General features: G+C 43.5%; 1 protein-coding gene across 1 annotated transcript in view; it reads right to left on the reverse strand.

Annotated features, from left to right (window-relative positions):
• MFAP3L (microfibril associated protein 3 like) overlaps nt 1-24,695 on the reverse strand; it is a 187,746-nt gene that overhangs the window by 86,322 nt on the left and 76,729 nt on the right. The gene's annotated exons all lie outside the window — the stretch shown is intronic.

Genomic DNA, 24,695 nt, shown 5'->3' on the forward strand with positions numbered 1-24,695 from the left:
TTCTGGGCAGAACCATGGACACCTACACACGTGGTGCATATGTCTGCTGTGACTGCAAGGGCCTATACACACAGTGCACACATCTGCCATGACCACAGGGGCCTGCACACATGGTATGTACATCTGCTGTGACCACAGGGGCCTACACACGTGGTGTGTACGTCTGCTGTGGCCACAGAGGCCTGCACACATGGTGCATACATCTGCTGTGACCACAGGGGCCTACACACACCATGCATATGTCTTCTGTGACCACAAGGGCCTACACACACGGTGTGTACATCTACTGTGACCACAGGGGCCTACACATGTGGTGCGTACGTCTGCTGTGACCACAGGGGCCTACACATGTCATGCATACGTCTTCTGTGACCACAGGGGCCTACATGCGCGGTGCGTACATTGGCTGTGAACACAGGGACCTACACATGCGGTGCGTATGTCTGCTGTGACCACAGGGGCCTACACATGTGGTGTGTATGTCTGCTGTGACCACAGGGGCCTATACACACAGTGTGTATGTCTACTATGACCACAGGGGCCTACACACGCGGTGCATATGTCTGCTGTGACCACAGGGGCCTCACCTGCTTCAGCACTCATCTCCTTGGGGACAGAGCACACATTCAAGGGCAATGGAGCCTCGTTAAACCTGACCCTCAGGGCTTCTCCTCCAACAACAAGGGCACAGACCCCCTCCCCCTCCCCAGCCCCCAAGAAGCCCCCAAACACCCAGTGAGGCTTGGTCACCACAACAGCAGCCACACCCCTTATCAAGGGGGTAATGACCAGCACACACTGATAAAAGACTTGGCTGGCACCCATGCCAAGTACAGCCCTCATCTCAAAAATACTGGGCTCACTTAGTCTACACAGGGATTTTGGGATTTGCCCACATAAACACTGCCCGTCAAGACCACAGCAGACAACTGCCTCTCTTAAATTCACAGAGACAGAGATCTAAGTAAAATGTAAGTGCAGAGGAACTATTCCCTATTAAAAGAACAGAAATCCCTTGAAAGAACAAATGATTAAACAGACCTCTCCAGTCCACCAGACTCTGACTTCAAAATGGAGGCAATAAAAATGCTGAAGGAATTAAGAAAGATTATTGATAGAAATACAGATTACTGTAACAAGGAACTAGAAGCTATAAAGAAGAACCAATAAAAATTAGACAACTTCACTGCCAAGATGAAACAAGCTACAAGCAGTGAACAGAAGACTAAATAATGCAGGAGAACAAATAAGTGATCAGGAAGACAGAATAATGGAAATCAATCATTCAGACAGAAAGACAGTAGACAGATAAATAAAAAAAAAAAAAAACAGAAGCAACATACAAGATCTATAGGATCATATAAAGTGTGTCAATCTATACATAATGGGGTTCTTGAAAGAGAAGAAAGAAAAATAAGACCAAAAACATATTTGAAGAAATTATGGCTGCAAACCTCCCAAACCTAAAGCAAGAAACAGATAACCAGGTACAGGAGCACAGAGGGTCCCAAACAAGATGAACCCAAACAGATTCACACTGAGACATGAAAGTGAAGTGAAAGTGAAAGTCACTCAATCATGTCTGACTCTTTGTGACCCCATGAACTATACAGTCCAGGGAATTCTCCAGGCCAGAATACTGGAGTGGGTAGCCTTTCCCTTCTCCAGGGGATCTTCCCAACCCAGGGATTGAACGCAGGTCTCCCGCATTGCAGGCAGATTCTTTACCAGCTGAGTCATAAGGGAAGCCCAAGAATATTGGAGTGAGTAGCCTACCCCTTTTCCAGTGGATCTTCCAGACCCAGGAATCGAACTGGGGTCTCCTGCATTGCAGGCAGATTCTTTACCAACTTAGCTATCAGGATACACTCAAATATAGTATAGTTAAAATGGAAAGAGTTAAAGAGAGGATTCTAAAGGCAGCAAGAGAAAAACAGAGAGTCATTTACAAGGGAACCCCCATAAGGCCATCAGCTGATTTCTCTATACAAGCATTGTAGGCAAGAGAGAGTGGCAATGTATATTCAGAGCCCTGAAAGGGAAAAACCTGCAACCTAGGATACTCTACCCAGCAAGATTATCACTGAGAACAGAAGGAGAGACTAAGAATTTCTCAAACAAGAATAAAACTAAAAGAATACAGCAATACAAAACCCATCCTAAAAGAAATACTGAAAGGTCTTCTCTAAACAGAAAAGAAACAAGATTCTATAGAAGAGGGAAAATCACAATAGGAAAGGTAAATTTATAAAACAATTGAAAATCACTTAAATAAATCAGTATATAGATTTAAAAACAACAAAAAAATTGATGAGAGATTATAACTATAATTAACAGCAAAAGGATAAACATGAAGATGTAAAATAGAACATTAAAATCACAAAATGTGGGGGGGAGGGGAGTTAAAAATGTAGACCTTTTAGAACGTGTTTGAACCTATATGACTGGCAGGCTACAGTAGGCAGATATACTTATGGGTTAACATTCTTGAAAACCAGGGTGACTACAAATCAAAAACATACAACAGACTCACAAAATTCCAAAATAAAGGAACTCAAGCATAATACCAAAGAAAATCATCAAACCACAAAAGGAAAAACAAGTAATCCTAAAATTCACCTGGCACACCAAAAGATACAGAATAGCCAAAGCAATTCCAAGGAAAAAGAGCAAAGCAGGAGGCTTAATCCTCCAGTTTCCCAGACTTCAAACAATACTACAAAGCTGCAGTAATCAAAACAGCATGGCACTGGCACAAAACCAAACATCAATGGACAGAACAGAGAGCCCAGAAATAAACCCACACACTTATGATAAATTAATCTTTGACAAAGGAGGCAAGAACATAAAATGGAGAAGAGACAGTCTCTTCAGCAAGCGGTGCTGAGAGAGCTGGACAGCCACATATAAATCAATGAAATTAGAACACACTCTCACAGGATACACAAAAATAAACCCAGAATGACTTAAAGACTTATATATAAGAAAAGACACCATAAAACTCCTAGACAAGAACACAGGCAAAACATTCTGACATAACTGTAACAATATTTTCTTAGATTAGTCTCCTACAAAAAAAGACGGCAAAAATAAACAAATTGCAACCTAATCAAACTTAAAAGTTTTTGCACAACAAAATGAAATGATAACCTATGAATTGGAAGAAAATATCTGCAAATTATGTGATGGATGAGGAATTAATTTCCAAAATATACAAAAGCTCATACAACTTAATGTCAAAAAAACCCTCCAACCCAATTTTAAAAAATGAGCACAAGACCTAAATAGACATTTCTCCAAAAAAGCCAAACAGATAGCCAACAGGCACATGAAAAGATGTTCAGTCAGTCAGTCATGTTTGACTCTTTGCGACTCCATGGACTGCAGCACACCAGGCCTCCCTGTCCATCACCAACTCCCGGAGTTTACTCAAACTCATGTCCATTGAGTCGGTGATGCCATCCAACCATCTCATCCTCTGTCGTCCCCTTCTCCTCCCACCTTCAATCCTTCCCAGCATCAGGGTCTTTTCCAGTGAGTCAGTTCTTCACATCAGGTGGCCAAAGTATTGGAGTTTCAGCTTCAACATCAGTCCTTCCAAAGAACACCCAGGACTGATCTCCTTTAGGATGGACTGGTTGGATCTTCTTGCAGTCCAAGGGACTCGCAAGAGTCTTCTCCAACACCACAGTTCAAAAGCATCAATTCTTCACCGCTCAGCTTTCTTTATAGTCTGACTCTCACATCCATACATGACCACTGGAAAAACCACAGCCTTGACTAGAAGGACCTTTGTTGGCAAAGTAATGTCTCTACTTTTTAACATGCTGTCTAGGTTGGTCATAATTTTTCTTCCAAGGAGTAAGCGTCTTTTTATTTCATGGCTGCAGTCACCATCTGCAGTGATTTTGGAGCCCAAGAAAATAAAGTCAGCCACTGCTTCCACTGTTTGCCCATCTATTTGTCATGAAGTGATGGGACTGGATGCCATGATCTTAGTTTTGGAATGTTGAGCTTTAAGCCAACTTTTTCACTCTCCTCTTTCACTTTCATTAAGAGGCTCTTTAGATCTTCTTCACTCTCTGCCATAAGGGTGGTGTCATCTGCATATCTGAGGTTATTGATATTTCTCCCTGCAATCTTGATTCCAGCTTGTGTTTCTTTCAGCCCAGCGTTTCTCATGATGTACTCTGCATATAAGTTAAATAAGCACGGTGACAATATACAGCCTTGGCGTACTCCTTTTCCTATTTGCAACCAGTCAGAAAAGATGCTCAACATGCCTAATTATTAGAGAAAAGTAAATCAAATCCACAATGAAATATTACCTCAAACCAGTCAGAATGGCTATCATCAAAAAGTCTACAAATAGTAAATGCTGGAGAGGATGTGGAGAAAAAGAGAACCCTCCTACACTGTTTGTGGGAATGTCAACTTGTGCAGCTGCTCTGGAGACGAGTATGGAGAGTCCTTAAAAAACTAAAAACAGAATTGCCATATGATCCAGCAATCCCACTAACGGGTGCATATTGGGAAAAGACAAAAACTCTATTTCGAAAAGATACATGCGCCCTATGTTCACAGCAGCACCGTTCACAGTAGCCAAGACACAGAAGCAACCTAGATGTGCACCAGCAGATGGGTGGACAAAGCAGATGTGGCACAGACACAGAACAACATCTGCTGCTCTTGCTCAGTTGCTCAGTCACGTCCGACTCTTCACAACCCCATGCACTGTAGCATACCAGGCTCCTCTGTCGTCCCCTTAGCCATAAAAAAGAATGAAATCCTGCCATTGGCAGCAACATGGACAGACCTAGAGCTTATCATAGTAGGTGAAGGAAATCAGATAAAGACAAATACCATATTCTATCACTTAAATGTGGAATCTAAAAAATAATACAAATGAACTTATGTGTAAAGCAGAAGCAAACTCAGACCCAGAAAACAAACTTACAGTTAAAAAGTGGAGAGGGGCGGCGAGGGATAAATTAGGAGTTTGGGATTAACAGATACACACTACTATATATAAAAGAGATAAACACTAAGGATTTACTGCATAGCACAGGGCATAATATTCAATATTTTGTTATTATCTACAGTAGAAAGGAATCTGAAAAATATATAACTCAATCACTTTGCTGCATACCTGAAACTAACACAACACTTTAAATCAACTATACTTCAATTGTTTTTAAAGCATTTATTAAGCATTCCCCCTTCTCCCAAAATAACTTTTGTCCAGCTCCCAGCCTCAGGACTTTTCCATTGCACTTTGCTTCTTACAGTTGGGGCCCACAAATTACTAAGAGCATACAGAATTTATTCATGGCAATGTTTGTTACAAAGAACTAACAACTCAAAAGAAATACTATTTTCCAGGAGTCTCTCCATGGAAATAATGATTGATGATGTGCATTTGATCCAATTATTTCAGGACATTTTGGTCACCCTGCTGGCAGCTCACTCCCAGGGCTTTGGGGCAGTGATCCTTTTGTTTTTTGGACACTTTTGCTAAAGGTTCATGGATTGCCTCTCACATGTCAGGCACTGTTTAGGTGCTGGGATACCACAGGGAACAAAGCACAAAAATCCCTGCTGTCACGAAGACTGAATTTACAGGGGGGAATAGAAAATAAATAAGGTTAAATAAGAATATCAGAATATTAATATCATTAATTATAAGACTATCAGTAATATTAATAAGAATATCAAGAATAAGAATGAAGCAAGGAATCTTGTACAGTTATGCAGGCTGTGCATTGCACAAGGGTCCCATGTCTGAGGGAGTGTGGTGACATGGCACACATCATAGCTTTATATGCTCACTCTCACATCAATTTGGCAGATGGAAACTGCTTTGTGGAGAAGGACGTCTTTCTCTAACTTGCACAAAGACACTGTCTGGGCTAGCGGGGACCCTACCAGCAAAGAGCGAGCCTGTTAGAGGGTACTGCAGACATCCGGGTAAGACCTGCAGGTGGCTAGGATTAGGAGGGTGGCTGTAGAAATGGGGGACAATCTGAGGTTGAATTCTGTATGTATTTTCAAACCAGAGCTGGAAGATTTGCTACAGACCAGATGTGGGGTGTGAGGTGAGATGGCCACCGAGGCTTTTGTCCTAAGCTTCTGGAAAAACTGAGCTGTCCTTAACTGGGAGGGGAGACCTCAGAAGGAGCTGGGCTGGAGGCAAGGTCAGCAGCAGTGCACTGGACACGGGCACTGGCGATGGGGGTGTGCAGTGCAAGAAAGAGGCCCAGACTCAAGATACACAGTACACTTCTTATGAGAGATACTGTCGTAAAGGCTGTGATTTCTACCCAATGTTTGTGACGAGTTCCCCCCCATCTTACACTTCTCTGCCTTTTCATGTGAACTGAATTGCATTGGTTTTCACTTGCAATTCTGCCCCTAAAAAGCTTGCAAAGTACTTTGAACAAATTATGATTGAAAACATTGCTCTTAAAAAATTATGACTGAGTCCAATTTTTAAATATTTATCTTCAGAGAGAAGAGTAGAGAGAAGAGATGTCTCCCTGATAGCCATCGAATTTTCTCAGATGTAATTTGTATTTTTTTTATTTTGAAATATTTTATTTTTTATTAATTTTCATTGCAGTATAGTTGCCTTACAATATTGTGTTAGTTTCTCCTGTACAGCAAAGTGAATCATCTCATCTGTATGAATACATATATCCCCTCTTTTTTTAGATTTTCTTCCCATTAGGTCATCACAGAGCACTGACTAGAGTTCCTTGTGCTATACAGCAGGTTCTCATCAGTTATCTATTTTATACATAATAGTGTATATATGTCAATCCCAATCTCCAATCTGTCCCACTCTGCCCTTCCCCCTTTGCTAACCATAGGTTTGTTCTCTACATCTGCTGACTATTTCTGCTTTGCATATAAGTTCATTTAAACCATTTTTCTAGATCCACATATAAGCAATATTATTCAGTATTTTTCTTTTTTTGACTTAATTCACTCTCCCAGAGGGAATTTAAATTTTACCATATGTGATCACTCCTTTAGAGTTATTTTTTATGGCAAGAATAAAGGTCACTGCGGTCAGTATATGCTGTTATCAGTTCACCACATGAATCTCTCTAATGTCAATTTTGGAGTATGTAAAACTGGGAAAACAAGACTAGACAGAGTAAAATAGCAGAACTCTAACAGCCAAAGGAATCTATTGTTCGCATCTGTCAGTAAAAGATCTGTGAGGAATGGTGGGCAATTAACAGGAATCAGCTAAACGCACACAGGCCAGCCAACTCTTGTGCTCCCCAAGACTGACAGTCCGCAGATTTCCCGCAGTTTCCTGACCTGTGTCTTCCTCTCACAGGCAGGAGGAACTGCAGTCCCTGCTCACAGGTTCAGTCTATGTGTCAAAGTGCTTTCCGAAGGCCGTTCTCACTGATTGCAGAACTATTTACAGTTTTGCAGTGTTTTCACCCTTCAGCCCACCGCCTGGCGCCATCACGGGCAGTCAGGGAAGAGCAGGGCTGTGGGCAACTGGCCATGGTCCAGGACTGATAACTCCACGGGGCTCAGGCTTTCCGCGTAACAGCAAGAAATCCAGAGTCAACTGCTGTAACAAAAGGGGTCCTGTTGGCTTCCATTTTTATAAGTCCAAGTGTTCCTGTGTGGACACTGTTAGTTCTAATTGGCAGTTAGCTGCCCCGTTAGTTATATAATATGTATCTGAGTAGCTTTTTATAAGTTGACTTTCTGGAAAAACAGCTTTATTTAGATAGAAATTCACATGGCATACAATTTAGCTACTTAAAGTGTAAAATTCTATGTTTTTTTAGCATATCCACAGGGTTATTTAGTCATCACCAAAATTGAATTTTATCTCCCTTAAAAGAAATTCAATACCCACCGCATTCAGTCCCCATCCTACTTTGTCCCCATCAGCCATCACTCATCTACTATCTGTTTCTATGAATTCACCTCTTTTGGACATTTCATACAAATGGCACCATATGACACATGCTCTGTTGTCACTAGCTTTTTTCGCTTTACAACATATTTTCCAGGTTTACCCTTGTAGCATTTCTTGGTACTTCATTCTATTGCCTAATATTCCATTGCAGGAGTACTGCACAGGTGACCCACCTGTGTGTGGACATCTGACTGAGGGACAACAGGGCCGTTTCCACTCTGCGGTGCTTATGAGCAATGTTGCTACCAGGGTTCACAGACACGCTTCTAGGTGGATGCGTGCTTCATTTCTCTCGAGTTGATACCAGGAGTAGAACTGCTGAGTCACAGGGAAACTCCTAACTTTTTGAAGAGAACTGCCAAATTATTTTCCAAAGTACAAGCTGGCTTTAACACAACCTGCACCTACTTCCCTTCTCTTTTAGACTAATTTTTTTTATATGCATGTGCATATTTCAAGGTATCATACTGCTGTTACACATATACAAACACTTTACAGGGTTGTCACCTCAGTCCTGTTTTGAATATACTAGGGTAAAGTTAGCCGTTTCTCTCAGTCAAATGAATTTCTAGAGGCCTACTTCATTTTTCTGGGACTGCACAACATTAATGAAGCTTAAAATTTTACAATTTGAATTTATTTTTATTTATTTGCCTTTTGAATAGGTACTAGAATCCCATGGTTCAAAGTTCTGGGGGTCCAGTAAGACAACTGGAGTATGTCTGCCCCGCTTTCCATCTCTTGGGGGAAGCAGGATTCTCTACTTCTTAGGCAGTCTTCCAAGGCATTTTAAAGCAATTGTAATTTGAAAAAGCTAAACAAGAACAACAAAAGTATGCGGAACTCTAGGATTTTGCTCCAAACCCGGTTATTCTGGGTAATAATAGTCAGAAGAGCGTAACCTCAGTGGTGGCTCATTTCAGAGTTGAATGGCAATAAAGAGCTCAAGTTTAATGATTGCCTTACACAGCTCAAGGAAAATTTTGCCCCAGGAGCCAACCCTTGATCTGGTTATTATTTCACTTTGTCTACATTCCAGAGACTACACCGCTCACTTTATCGTCTCGAACTCCACCTCTGCCTCATGGGCTTCGCTCTGTGGAGACCATCCTCGGATATCTCCAGGCTGCCTCCTGCCTGACCCCAAGTCACACTGCACACCGCCCTTTACAGCTACCTCTCAGTCCTGAAACACGAGCCCTTTCTACCCCAGTGCCTTGGACCCTCACATTCCTCCCTTCGTCAGGAAGATTTCCTTGTCCTTCTACCCTCTAGGTCCTAGCTGAAGTGGCATCTTCTCTGACCATCTAAGCTACAGCTGGCCTCTTCTTTCTCCCATGGCATTCCACAGGTCCCTTCATTCATGGCACTTACTACAGTCTTTGTTCATTGACTGGTTCATTGTCTGGAATCATCCATTCCCAAATATCTACGTCTGAAACAGGATAGGTAAACTAGAGTCCAACTCTGTTCTTGTATGGCTCTGGAGCTAAAATTTGCTTTACATTTTTAAAGGGCTGTTTACATTTTTTAAAAGCAAAAACAAAACAAAAAAAAACCCCATGCAACAGTTTGCAAAACTATAAATATTTAGTGTCCAGCCATTTTTAGTAAAGTTTGACTCTAGGGCTGAACAATGTCTCCAAGGTAGAATGTCTACACTCCAAGGGGTGCGTGAGATAGTCAAGGGGGATCTTAATTATTCACTCTTCACAAATATTTACCATGGATGCTTTATTAAGTGGATGACTTTTAATACAGTAGCATGCACACATAATTTATAAATCAATATTCATTATAATAGATCATGTGTATTGGGGATAGTGCTCAGAAATTTTTAAATAATGACATTCTGATCAAAATCTCAGGGGCAATGGTGCTAAAACTTATCACTTATAGGGTGGGAACCACATTCTCTCCTTAATCCCATCATCTGACTGACCTATACTCAACACAATATTTTTTGAATAAATGATGGCAGTAGACTTTCCATTTATTGAGCACATATTACATTCTCCAGGTATTAACTGTGCTCTTACTGTATAGTATGTCCTTTAATGATCACAACTGCACTATGTCCTAGGTTCTGTGTGCTTAGTTGCTCAGTCATGTCCGACTCTGTGCGACCCCATGGACTGTAGCCACCAGGTTCCTCTGTCCATGGAATTCTCCAGGCAAGAATACTGGAGTGGGTATAGCCATTCCCTTCTCCAGGGGATCTTCCCAACCCAGGGGTCAAACCGAGATCTCCCGCATTGCAGGCAGGTTCTTTACCATCTGAGCCACCAGGGAAGCCCCCTATTTCACCAATGAGGACACTGAGGCCCAGAGAGGTTAAACAACTTCCTGAAGATCACATGCCAGTGAGAGGTGGAGGTCAAGGTCAGCTGCCTTCTGACTCCAAAACCAGTGCTTTTACCCACTATTGGCTTGTCCCTAATTTCACTCCTTTTGACTCTTTCTGTGCACTGGTATCTAATCCCATTTGGAATCCTTTATGTCTGAAATGATAAAGCCACGTTGGCCTAGAACAGTTAATTATTTCCCCCAGTCGTCAACAAAAATGAAGGGGTGTGCATCTTCCTGACATGGGGAGTCAGTCACCTTCAATGCTTAGTTACCAGCTCTTAATGTTAGAATTAGGACACAAGAGTTTTCATGAGTCTGCGGTTTACTAGATAAATCATTTAACTTCTATGAATTGATTTCTCACCTATGTGTTAGTTGCTCAGTCTTTTCTGACTCTTTGCGACCCCATGGTCTATCCATGGAATTCTCCAGGCAAGAATACTGGAGTGGGCTGCCATTCCCTTCTCTAGGGATCTTCCTGACCCAGGGATAGAACCCAGTTGCCTGCATTACAGGCAGATTCTTTACTGTCTGATCCCAGGAAAGTGAGGTTAATAGTAATATCTGGGGCTTCCCTGGTGGCTCTTTTGTAAAGAATCTGCCTCCCAATGCAGGAGATACAAGAGATGTGGGTTTGATCACTGGGTCAAAAAGATCCCCTACAGGAGGAAACAGCAACCCACTCCAGTATTCTTGCCTGGGAAATCCCATGGAAGAGGGGCCTGGTGGGCTATAGTCCAAGGGGTCCCAAGAGTCAGACCCGACTGAGCGACTAAACAACAATAGTAATATCTATCCCAGAGGAGGTTTTGAGAATTCAATGCATGTAAAATGCTTGCATACTGAGCTCTATAAAACATTAGTCCTTCTTTGGTCATGTAACTGTGTAGGGACATACTCTTCCACTCTCCTAGTTTTGCTACTATTAATTGTAACATGCTTTACTTCATTGCCACTTGGGGAACTATTCAAAACAAGCAGCCCCATCCTGGCTTAGGAAAGAATCAGTGCCCAGGCCTAAACTGGCATTCTGTTTCTAGGCTTCTTTTAAACCTAAGTTTGCTTGATCTTAGTCCAAAATGCACATGGCTACTATCAGCAGTGAGATTTACAGAGAAAACTGCAGTATCAGTCAGATCTCCTTTATCTACCCACTGGAAAGTGGAACAACAGAGTGCTTTAACTGTCACCCCAACAACTTTAGGATTAAACTGAAAGCTACTATTTAGATTTTGCTGGTACAATTTTTTCTTGTCAGTCTTAAAATTCTTCAAGTCCTTTTCAAAAACCATAGTTCAAGCTATTTTTACATGAAACTAAAAAATAAAACCCAAAGCGAATGCTACTTTAAATAATAGCTTTCACACATTTTAAACACCGAGCACCCCAGACCTTAAGCTAAGTCTGAAATAAAAACTTTTAAAATAAACCGATTCTCTATTGGGGCTGGGGAGGGACAGACGGAGAGTTTGGGATTAGTAGATGCAAACCATGACACACAGAATGGATGGACAAGTAGGTCCTGCCGTATAGCACAGGGAACTATATTCAATTCAATATTTGGTCCTGGGATCAACCAAAGTGGAAAAGAATATAAAAATATATATGTATATATGTATACAACTGAGTCACTTTGCTGTACAGAAAAGATTAATACAACACTGTAAATCAACTAGACTTCAATAAAAAACAAAAAAAAGGAAACCGAATGACATCAAATCCTTCTCACAGAGTCTTGACATTTTTGCCAGGGATCCTTTATCTTTTCCTTCCCTAAAGTACGTCTTCCAATTTTTCTCTTGCGAGGCCATCATGCAGAAGAAAGCAGGCCCCAGTTTTCTCTTATTTTCTGCCTTTGTCCTGCCTCCAATTAGTGGCTTATTTAGAAAGTCCCAATACATGGAGTGGGCTTCCCAGGTGGCTCAGTGGTAAAGAATCCGCCTGCCAAAGTAGAAGATGTGGGTTCTATCCCTGGGTCAGGAAAATTCCCTGGAGGAGGGCATGGCAACCCACTCCACTTATGGCCTGATGCTTCATTTAGCAGCTCATTGTGCTCTGCCTTGTGACACGTTTTCGCTTTTGACTTGAACCATCATCTCACTGCTATTTAATTTACACGCATCGGCCTTGTCTCTCATTGTGTTTCGGAATCCTGAGAGACCAGGCCTTCTGGACCCCACAGCGTGGAGCAGAGCCCTGAGGGTGGCATGGCCTCTGGTCGCAGACCCCAGTCTCAGCCGGGCTCTGTCCTGGATGGTTAGCGTGAGCCTGTTTCCTGTCTGTGAACGAGATGAGAATTCTCCCTCGGGGTTATCAGGTCTGCCCTGTGTGCGGGTGCGGGACCCGGCAGCGCTGCAGGCTCCAGGGCTGCCATCCCGGGGATGATGACCAGTCAGCGCACCAGGTCCGGAGGCACCCGCACACGCTGTCCCCGAACCCCACACTCTCGGTTTTTTAAACAGTAAGGAGGACAAGCCCAGCAGAGGCCCCGGGGAACAGTGTGTGACTTGCTGGCAGGGAGTCTTGAGCGTTTGGCTCAAGCTTCAAAGATCCATCCAGATTTTAATTCTCCTCGGGGACAAGTCAGCTGCTTTGGAAAGTTGTAACATTTCTTTTCTTAGTAAATTTCCTTTAAACAATCAGTTCTAATCTCTCCTTTGTGTCATATGAGATGGGGAGGCAGAGAAGGACAGAGATACTCGGCCCCAACCCCTATCATCTGAATGCAACAGATTCTCTTTTTGGGTCTGTCCTTGGGGGTTGCTGACACCAGCCTGAGGAAAGATGGACCCAGGTTTACAGCCCGGGGGTATCCTCAGACATTCACAGTGTGATGCCACTCAAAATTCTAATTCCAGTCCTGGTTATCAGCTGATTTAGATCACCACAGCAAAAAGAGCAGAATGGAGCTCCCTTAAAAAACTAAAAACAGCGACTCAATGTGATTCAGTGATTGTACTCTGGGCATATACCTGGAGAAAACCATACTCTGAAAATGTACACGCACCCCAGTGTTCGATGCAGCACTATTAACAACGGCCAAGACATGGAAGTAATCTAAGTGACCATCAACAGATGACTGGATGAAGAAGACGTGGTATACATACTCAATGAATGTTCAGTTCAGTCACTCAATCGTGTCCAACTCTGTGCGACCCCATGGACTGCAGCACACCAGGCCTCCCTGTCCATCACCATTTCCCAGAGCTTGTTCAAACTCATGTCCGTTGATTCGGTGATACCACCCAACCATCTCATCCTCTGTCATCCCCTCATCCTCCTGCCTTCAACCTTTCCCAGCATCAGGGTCTTTTCCAATGAGTCAGTTCTACTCATCAGGTAGCCAAAGTATTGGAGCTTCAGCTTCAATATCAGTGCTTCTAATGAATGTTCAGAACTGATTTTCTTTAGGATTGAGTGGTTTGATCTCCTTGCAGTCCAAGGGACCCTCAAGAGTCTTCTCCAACACCACAGTTCAAAAGCATCAATTCTTTGGCACTCAGCTTTCTTTACCGTCCAACTTTCACATCCATACATGACTACTGGAAAAACCCTAGCTTTGACTATACAGACCTTTGTCAGCAAAGTAATGTCTCTGCTTTTTAATAAAAGCTGTCTAGGTTGATCATAGCTTTTCTTCCAAGGAGCAAGCATCTTTTAACTTCATGGCTGCAGTCACCATATGCAGTGATTTTGAAGCTCAAGAAAATAAACTCTGTCACAGTTTCCATTGTTTCCCCATCTATTTGCCATGAACTAATGGGATCAGATACCACGATCTTAGTTTTTTGAACGCTGAGTGTTAAGCCAACTTTTTCACTCTCCTCTTTTACTTTCATCAACAGTCTCTTCAATTTCTCTTTGCTTTCTGCCATAACGGTGGTGTCATCTGCATATCTGAGATTATTTGATATTTCTCCTGGCAATCTTGATTCCAGCTTGAGCTGCATCCAGCCTGGCATTTCACATGATGTAATCTGCATATCAGTCCTGAATATGCACTGGAAGGACTGATGCTGAAGCTGAAACTCCAGTACTTTGGCCACCTGATGCAAAACCTGACTCACTTGAAAAGACCCTGATGCTGGGAAAGATTGAAGGTGGGAGGAGAAGGGGATGACAGAGGATGAGATGGTTGGATGGCATCACTGACTCAATGGATATGAGTTTGAGTAAGCTCCAGTAGTTGTTGATGGACAGGAAGCCTTGTGTGCTGCAGCCCATGGGGTAGCAAAGAGTCAGACACGGCTGAGCAACTGAACTGAACTCTGCATATAAGTTAAATAAGCAGGGTGACAATAAACAGCCTTGACGCACTCCTTTCCCAATTTGGAACCAGTCTGTTGTTCCATGTCCGTTTCTAACTGTTGCTTCTTGACCTGCATACAGGTTTCTCAGGAGGCAGGTAAGGTGGTCTGATATTCCCATTTCTTGAAGAACTTTCCACAGTTTATTGTGATCCACACAGTCAAAGGCTTTGGCGTAGTCAATAAAGCAGGAGCAGATGTTTTTCTGGAACTTTCTTGCTTTTGTATATTCTTTTCAGCTGAAGGTGGAGAAGCTCTATACAGTCAGCAAAAACAAGACCGGGAGCTGACTGTGGCTCAGATCATGAATTCCTTAATGCCAAATTCAAACTTAAATTGAAGAAAGTGGGGAAAACCACTAGACCATTCAGGTATGACTTAAATCAAATCCCTTATGATTAGACAGTGGAGTGAGAAATAGATTCAAGGGATTAGATCTGGTAGACAGAGTACCTGAAGAACTATGGATGGAGGTTCGTGATATTGTACAGGAGGCCATCCCCAAGAAAAAGAAATGCAAAAAGACAAAATGTCTGAAGAGGCCTTACAAATAGCTGAGAAAAGAGAAGCTAAAGGAAGAGGATAAAAGGAAAGAAAGACCTATCTGAATGCAGAGTTCCAAACAATAGCAAGGAGAAATAAGAGAGCCTTCTTAAGTGATCAATGCAAAGAAATAGAGGAAAACAATAGAATGGAAAAGACTAGAGATCTCTTCAAGAAAATTAGAGATACCAAGGGAATATTTCATGCAAAGATGGGCACAATAAAGGACAGAAATGGTATGGACCTAACAGAAGCACAAGATATTAAGCAGAGATGGCAAGAACACACAGAAGAGCTATACGAAAAAAGATGTTAACATCCCAGACAACCACGACGGTGTGATCCTTTACTTAGAGCCAGACATCCTGGAGTGCAAAATCAAGTGGGCCTTAGGGGGAATCACTGGGAACAAAGCTAGTAGAGATGATGGAATTCCAATTGAGCTATTTCAAATCCTAAAAGATGATGCTGTTAAAGTGCTGCACTCAGTATGCCAGCAAATCTGGAAAACTTAGCAAGTAGCCACCGGACTAGAAAAGGTCAGCTTTCATTCCAATCCCAAAGAAAGGCAATGCCAAAGAATATTCAAACTACCACACAACTGCATTTATTTCACACACTAGCAAATTAATGCTGAGAATTCTCCAAGCGAGGCTTCAACAGTTCATGAACCAAGAACTTCCAGATGTTTAAAGCTGGGTTTTGAAGCACAGAGGAACCAGAGATCAAATTGCCAACATCTGTTGGATCACAGAAAAAACGGAATGTTACTCAGTCATAAAGAAATGAACTAATGTCATTTGCAGCAACATGGATGGACCTAGAGATTATTATACTAAGTGAAATAAACCAGACAAAGACAAATACATGATATTGTGATGTGGAACTAAGAAATGATACAAGTGAACTTATTTATAAAACAGGAATAACTGACAGTCATAGAAAACAAACTTACAGTTACCAAAGGGGATAGCCGGTTTGTAAGGGAGGGGATAAATTAGGAATTTGGGATTAACATATATACACTACTATCTATAAAATAGATAAACAACAAGGTCCTACTATATAGCACAGAGAACTCTACTCAATATTCTACAATAACCTATATGGAAAAAGAATCTGAAAAAGAATGGATATATGTGTAACTAAATCACTTTGCTGTACATGTGAAACTAACGTGACATTTTAAATCAACTATGTGTGCTACGTACACGCTAAGCTGCTTCAGTTGTGTCTGTCTCTTTTTGATACTATGGACCATAGCCTGCCAGGCTCCTCTGTCCATGGAATTCTCCAGGCAAGAAATCTGGAGTGGATTACCATGCCCTCCTCCAGGGGATCTTCCCAACCCAGGGATCAAACCCTTGTTTCTGCTCTCCTGCATTGGCAGGCAAGTTCTTTAGCATCACCTGGAAAGCCCTCTAAATCAACTATACTCCAATACAAAATATTTTTAAAAATAAAATAATAACAATTTTAAAAGAACATAATTTAGATAGGATGAAAGAAAGAGAAACATAAACCTGGGTAAATGAAAGATTTGAAAGTTCAGGTGGCTTTTTAGTTAAGTATTGAGGATGTGACAGGTACTAGTGGAAGCCCTGAGTACGGTCTTTGTTTAGCTGGAGAAAAGGAAAGAAGGAAGGTGTCCTTGGATAATTCTTCAGGGTTGCAAAGCAAGTGACACTGGTAAGGAGGAAGGGCAGGGAGAGTGGTTACTGCTATTGGATGAATGTCACATCACTGCATTGTATGGAAGAAACAATAATGTCCTCAAGCGGGTGCTAAGAGCAAATCACAGGAAAATATTAACTGGTTAATAGAGCACAGGATAGCAGAGCTAAAGCCACCTGCAGAGATGACCTGGCCTGGCCCTGTCTTCAGACAAAGGCAGATCTAAACCATCCACCAAGATCATGGCATCTGGTCCCATCACTTCATATCAAATAGATGGGGAAACAATGGAAACAGTGACAGACCTTATTTTCTTGAACTCCAAAATTACTGCAGATGGTGACTGCAGCCATGAAATTAAAAGATGCTTGCTCCTTGGAAGAACAGCTATGACTAACCTAGACAGCATATTAAAAAGCAGAGGCATTACTTTGCCGACAAAGGTCTGTATAGTCAAAGCTATGCTTTTTCCAGTAGTCATGTATGGATGTGAGAGTTGGACCATAAAGAAGGCTGAGTGCTGAAGAATTGATGCTTTTGAACTGTGGTGTTGGAGAAGACTCTTGAGAGTCCCTTGGGTTGCAAGGAGATCCAACTAGTCAATGCTAAAGGAAATCAATCCTGAATATTCATTGGAAGGACTGATGTTGAAGCTGAAACTCCAATACTTTGGCCACCTGATGAGAAGAACTGACTCATTGGAAAAGACTCTGATGCTGGGAAAGACTGAAGGCAGGAGGACGAGGGGATGACAGAGGATGAGATGGTTGGGTGGCATCACCGACTCAATGGACATGAGTTTGAGCAAGCTCTGGGAGTTGGTGATGGACAGGGAAGCCTGGCGTGTCGCAGTCCATGGCGTCGCAAATAGTCGGACACTACTGAGCGACTGAGCTGAAAATCATCCACTGCAGGTGTTTTCTGCATCTCAAAGACATCACTAGAGATAGAGGCCTCCACATTTTTGGGGGGCCCCATGATTACTTTATCACTTTCAGAATAAAAAAAAAGTCACATCCTTCTCTTATCTAAAGCTCAGATGATTACTTTAGATTTGTGGGTTATGTTTCTCCACCAATGACCGCAGACGGATGGTTGCAGTGATGGTGTCGTGTAGACCAAGGACCAGTTCTGGGCACCTGCCCCTTCTTACCCCTGTTCTTCGTTAGAAACTATTCTCTCAGCAAGTGCTGAGCTCTGTGATGGGGGCTGAGGACACCACGACAAGTAATACAGCATCCCGGGCTCAACGCATGTGTAGCCTGGGGGAGGGCAGCAGACGAGGAGAGGGGTGACAATGGCGGGTAATGTGGTGGGTGTTAACAGTGTCTATAACCAGCACGTGAGTGTTGCCGGCATCCGCTGGAGTGTGTTCACAGTGCTAGGCACGCTGTCTCAATCATTGTCACACCCTCTCCTCCCTCATACACATACAACTGTACAACAACTTCTCTTTCTGCCTGGAACTTTCTCCAGCACATCCTAAGCACTCCCTGCCAAGGGCCTAGAACAAACTGAGGATCAGTCATCAAGTTTTACTTGTGAGAAGTAAAGGAAGCACCCTGGGTTGACATTCCTTCTCTCTCTCCCACACTTAGGTTTTCAAGACTATTGTGTTTCTGTGGGTTTCAAAATCCTCTTCTGGAAGTCAAAAGCTTTCTCTCTGTTTTTCTGCAGTAACCATTCCACTTCTCCCAAAGGCAGATGGAGATGGTTGAAGAGGGAAATGGCATATGCAAGAAAATAAGGAGGAAAAAGGAAGAAAACCATGTTTCAACATATCACCTCTGCTTCATGACAGAAATGCACACACAGAGTGGCCCCATAGTAATGGACTCCAGGATTTCATGCACATCCTCAAAGATATTAACAATCTAACTGGAGATGAGTCTTCAGTCCACACAATGTACATTATTTCTAATGGTGGAATCTGAAGCATCAAGGTACTGTGTAAGGTTTTTCTTCTTTTCTATCAGTTTTTCTTCTTTGCAGAACCCACGAAGTTACGGATGTTCCATAAGAAGTTGTCCCTTTACGGAAATTAATTGTCAGTGTTTATTACAGCTTTTGTGAAGTCCTCACAGGCATTTCCTGCTCTGTCGTGTCTGACTCCCTGCACATCTATACCACATACACACACGTGATCATGGTCTCTGAGTTGACTGCTGGGCTTATGGTACTGATCAGAGTGGTCACGATAGTCTCTGATGACATGTAAGAGCAGATACAGAGAGGCACTTCTGCCCACTCGGGTGTATTTACTGCAAATGGAACAGTGATGCAGAAGACAGCCGTTGTGACTGGTCTAGGCTGTCTGTTTCCTAAGTAGAACAGAACGGGGCAAAGACATGCTTCCCATCACCTTCCTCCCATCTCTGGACCATCACATCATGCTCAGGCTCCTAGGCTGAGGGTTTACCACAGTTTTAACTAAAAGTTTGCGTCTGGATTCTAAAGCTCACATTTGGTATGAATGCAATCACAGGCTGTATTGGTTAGTAAGGTGCTGTCTGGGGGACCCCTGGTGTCATGAGTGCATCCCATGGACCCAAACAGGCTTCCATCATGGCTCTGGTTTGGTCCTCGACACCTGCGCTGCCTGAGCCTGGAGTGAAGGTCGGGATAGAGGTGTGTTCTTTTTGGTTCCGTGGACAGACCCTCACTGCCCTCTCTCAGTCTCGCTTTGCTTCCTTCCAGGATGAATGAGGACAAATCTGGGAACCAGTGTACTGACACAGTGTGAAGACCATTTTTAGACCATTTTTAGCTGTATGTCCACCTGCGCACCTCACCAGGTGTCGGGGAGCCTGACTAGGCAGTCTCCCTCTCCCTCCCAAAGTCCAGGTTATGTTTGTACACACACATTTCTCAGCTTCTCGGCCCCTTCCTGAAGATCATGTGTGCTTCTGCCTCCACATATCAGCTTATCACAGGATGGAGTGCATTTGTTTGCTCGGCAGCCAGCAGGAGAAACAGCAGGTATGCTGGAGGCTCAGAGAGGACCCTGTGCAATACACACTACATGCACTAAGAGCACACGGGGAAACTTGTTATCGTCATCATTTATCACAATGTGTCCTAACTATATTTCATATTTCAAATAAACAGGCAAGATGTTTAGACTTGAAATATCAGGCACCTAAGAAGATTATGGTTTAAAGACACTACTCACAACCCTAGAGGAAAAAAACCCAAAGCAAAAATCCTTTAATTTTCCCTCTGAATGTTCTTGAATTTGTTCTGTCTTTTCTTTGCTGGGAAAGGGTGGTGCTGCATACAAACAAATCTGCCTGCATGGGTGGTGCTTCAAAACCATCTGAGCTATTCACTCAGATTCTTGAGGTCCAAGGAGCCTGCAGTCCTGCAGCTGTGAACTTCGTTAGGAAGAGAGTGGGAATGGGGTGGGGTGTGGGGCAGGGAAGGGGGTGGAGATGGAGATGACTGAGACAATGCAGATGGAGATGGTGGAGTTGATGCAGATGGAGGTGATGCAGGTGGAATGGGAGAGGGAGGCTGCAGAGAGTGCAGGGTGACAGGATGGGAAGAAGAAAGGTAATGAAGTCACTGTCTGGAATCAGAACCTACGGCTCTACCAGTCCCACTCTGGCCCGGTGATCGCCATGCCAAAACCAGGCTCTAGCCTCTCTCGGGAGCACAAAAGGAAATGAGGGTGTTAACAGTGAGGCTGTGAGATAGGAAACAGGAAGCCAGGTGCTCCTGCTGCCATTGGAGCCTGGAGCTGTGTCTGAAATGTGATCGTGACCGCCCTGCCCGAGCACACGGCATGTTGTGGACAGCAGGGCCCAGGTACTCGTGTCTCGGCTGGCAAAACCCCCACCTCTGCCTCAGACTCTATCTCCTGCCCCCTGGGCTCCAGACAGGGACAGCTAAATACGGCTCTGCGAGGTTATTTATCTGAAAGAAAAAAAAATTGCTTTAGAACTGTACCAGCTTTATGGTTCAGCAGCTGGGACACTTAGGTAAAATCTGAACCTGATCATCAGGAGATGTGCTAGAAAAAAACATGAAGTAGCAAAATCCAATTTCAAACCAGCATCACTCACTGGAAGGAAAAGCACACATTCAGCAGAAGGGAAGACAAAACTGAAACTGACCTGCAGGGCTGAACATTATGCCTCAGCCCAGCTTACCCTTTGACTCACTGGAGATTTAATCATCTCCTTTATGTGTGAATAAACCTGAAGTTAAGTCACTAGCAGACAGTCTTACCTTGTTAGGTTTTCCTTTCCTTACAAATTAAATCTGTATGAGCAGAGATAAGTTATTGGTTTAAATGTTTCCCGCAGCTCAACCGAGTTTAACTTTATTAAATTTATTACTACACTAATTAATTTTAATCAATAAAGTTTAACTGAGTTTAATAAAATGTAGTTTTATTAAATTATTAATACATAATTAATTTTAATCAATAAAGTTTAACTGAGTTTAATAAAATGTAATTTTATTAAATTCATTAGTACATTAATTAATTTTAACCAATAAAGTTAAACCACGTATGTAAATATATAGGTAGTTTAACTTTATTGGTTAAAATTAATTAGTATACTAGACCCAATGCAATGTAGCCTGCCAGGCTCCTCTGTCCATGGGATTCTCCAGGCAAGAATACTGGAGTGGATTGCCATGCCCTCCTCCAGGGGATCTTTCTGATCCAGGGATCAATGCCACATCTTCTGTATTGCAGGCAGATTCTTTACCACTGAGCCACCTGGGAAGCCCAAAATATATGCATATATATTTAATAAACCATAAATTTGAACGAAGCTTTTATGTGACATGATGTCATACATCACAAAGTGAAATGAGCATGAAGAATAATCCTGGAGATGGCTTGAAAGGACACCTCACTGACGCCAGAGCCGGGGGGCTGCTAAGGAACCACATCCGCCACAACCCAGTGTGGGTCTCTGTCCCCTTCGTTCAGCTGGTGCTGTGATCTTGGCTGACCCTTCTCCTTTTCCCTATTATTTTACATCAATGTCAAGCATTTGGGGGACACCTGTGGCTGTAAGAGAAAGCCTCACCCCCACTTTGTATCTGAGGACCAAAGATGAGCTCAGGCTCCTGGGTCCTGTGAAGAAGGTTCTGACTCTCAGTTCAGCCTCTTTCTGTGACACCGGCTGCCCTTCATCAGCGTCCCCAAGAAGAGCTGAGACCTGGGGAGCGGCCTCAGTACTTAGGGCAAGTTACTGGGGCCCCACAGAGCAGGAGTGTCTCACACCAAACCTGCCCTGGGGCCGTGCAGACCCAGAATCTGGGAGAGGCAGGATGGGGATCAGCACAGGAATAACTCAGGCAGGCTCCTCAGCCTCCTCACACACACTTCCTTCCTGAGTGAAGTGAGGACGCACTGCACAAGGCGGGTGCTGTGGATTCCATGTGTGGACCCATGCACAGCGCTGAGTGGCGGTGCAGTGACTGCTCAGCGCCTCAGCACAGGATGATGGCAGCTGTGGTTCGCTGGCTTCACTGCCCCACTTCCAGACTCAGAACCAGGAGGTGTGACCTCGATTCTGGGCTGCTCCAGAACACAAGTGAACCTTCCAGCATCTCCCCACCAGCATCCTATCCTGAACAACTCTCTCATTCCCCCTCCACAGAGCCATCAGGAAGGCAGAAGTGCCTGTCCACCCCTGGGGTCTCTCCTGCCTTGCTCTGTGCACTCCAGGGCCAACAGTGAAGGCAGACAACCTCGCCTGTGTCTCATGGGGCTGTGGGAACGGGTACTGGCCTCGTGATGTCCACTGGCATCAAGGGACCTGCAGTGTGAAGTCTATGCCAGGTTCAAAATATAATTCTGACCAAGTTTTCTAAAATAAAACATTCCCCTTGTAGAAATACCTATGCCCACCCCAGTCCTACCATCCTCATGACTATAAAAATTAAGTCATTGTCAAAATAGCTGGGAGCAGTCAGCCTGGACACAAACCCTTCGTCCTGGATTCAGGGACTATGTAATCTTCCCCTCTCCTTCTCCAGACATCTTGTGACCTAGAACCTCCTTCACGGGCTCTGGAAATGTTGAGTGTGGACCCAAGAACATCTAGGGACCAAGGATATCATTTGGATCCATAAATTTCCCTAATGGACAGCCCCAGTGTGGGAAAAGCAAACCCACGTAGATTCCACACAGACGACAGGGAAGGTTGAAGACCAATATCGCAGGTGAGACTGAGTGCAGACGGTAAGCACATCCTGTCTGGTGAGAGGGAACGCACAGCATCAGAAATCCGTAAAAGCACTGTTCAAGGGCGAGACCTGCTCTGTGACCTGGGTGAGCACTGCTCATCCCAACTCCATCCATGAGTTAGCCTATTAGCAGCACCGCCAATCAGTGTGTCCTCCCCCGTGGGTTATCCAAGTGGGTGGAATGGCTGTAAAATACTTCCCTGGCTAATGAGGGTGATGATAAGAGAGTGCAGTGTCATAGGCCCAGTTGCAACAGAACATCACACATGCTGAACAATTACTGCACTCTGTGAAGTGCCATGTGTCTCCACTCCGGGCTCGGCTCATAGTATTCTTGTTTCTGTTAAACATCTGCATCATAGCAGGAGTGTCGGTGAAAAGTGAAAGTGTTAGTCACTCAGTTGTGTCCAACTCTTTGTGCTCCCATGGACTGTAACCTGCCAGGCTCCTCTGACCATGGGATCCTCCAGGCAAGAGTACTGGAGTGGGTTGTCATTTCCTTCTTCAGGAGATCTTCCCAACCCAGGGATCAAACCCAGGTTTCCTGCATTGCAGGCAGATTCCTTACTGTCTGAGCCATATACCTATAAAGCTCTTTAGGCAATTGGAAAAAATCTTCTGGCACTAGTGTGATCACAATTTTGACCTTCACAAAAGCCGACCAAATAAAACAGTCTAGTTTACATTCACAGCCTGAACCCCTAGCTGAGAACTGCCTCTTAAGCAATGTGCATGCCTAGACATAAGATGCCAGGGCTACAGAAGCTTTATGGCATGTCTGCCCATCACAATTACTGGAAAAAGCAACACAGAGACCTTGGCCTCATGTGAAGAATAGCACATTACTGACAACATAGTGAGAAGGTGCTAGACCCAGCTTCAAGCTCAGACCACTCACCAGCCCCATGACCTTGGGCCTCTGAACTCTGGTAGTTCCATTTGCAAAATGGAAAAAAAATGAATAGTTTTTCTTCCTTTGTCACCTAGGTATTGTGGGGAATAAATGAGAAACCTCTTTATAACCATAAAGTGCTTCTACAGGTCAAGGACACTATGAACATTTACAGCCTAAACCCTCAGAGATTGTTATAGCAGCTGCTGTGTGTTTGTTTTGGTTCCCCTTAGGGTACCTTTAGAAAATGTGGCCTGCGTTTCTGTTATGACTGCTTCATCAAAGTCAGGGGCGAACTTTCATAAATTCTTTCTCTTGATGGAAACAGAAAGCCCTCTGTCCGCAGTGGCAAATCGTGACCAGCAAGCCCTCGGTTATGATGAATAGCCGTGAACTGGCGTTGACGGCCAGAGCATCATTACCCTTCTACACAAACTCCACGAGGACAACCCTGTGCAATACCCCAGAATGCGGCTAGCGTGCAAGAGGCTATTTTTAATTGATACAGCGTGAGAAAGAAAAGAGATGGACACAGCACCCGAAAGTGCCGCCCGCCCAAGAAACAGTGGCCGCCTGGCTGGTTCTCTGTGTTACACCCACTCTCCCATTCTGCCCAGTTGAGTTTGAATATTAAAAACAAAAACACGAGAAAGCTCTTCACTTTCTTCCTTTCACTGAATTAGGCTTTGGCTTGAAAATCACACGAGATCTCAGAAATTCTCTCTTTAAAAAATTAATTTAGGTGCAGAGAGAAGCATTCCAGTGACCT

This window comes from Giraffa tippelskirchi, chromosome 1, assembly GCF_054371585.1.
Source record: "Giraffa tippelskirchi isolate mGirTip1 chromosome 1, T2T-mGirTip1v1.2.pri, whole genome shotgun sequence".
Classification (NCBI taxonomy): domain Eukaryota; kingdom Metazoa; phylum Chordata; class Mammalia; order Artiodactyla; family Giraffidae; genus Giraffa; species Giraffa tippelskirchi.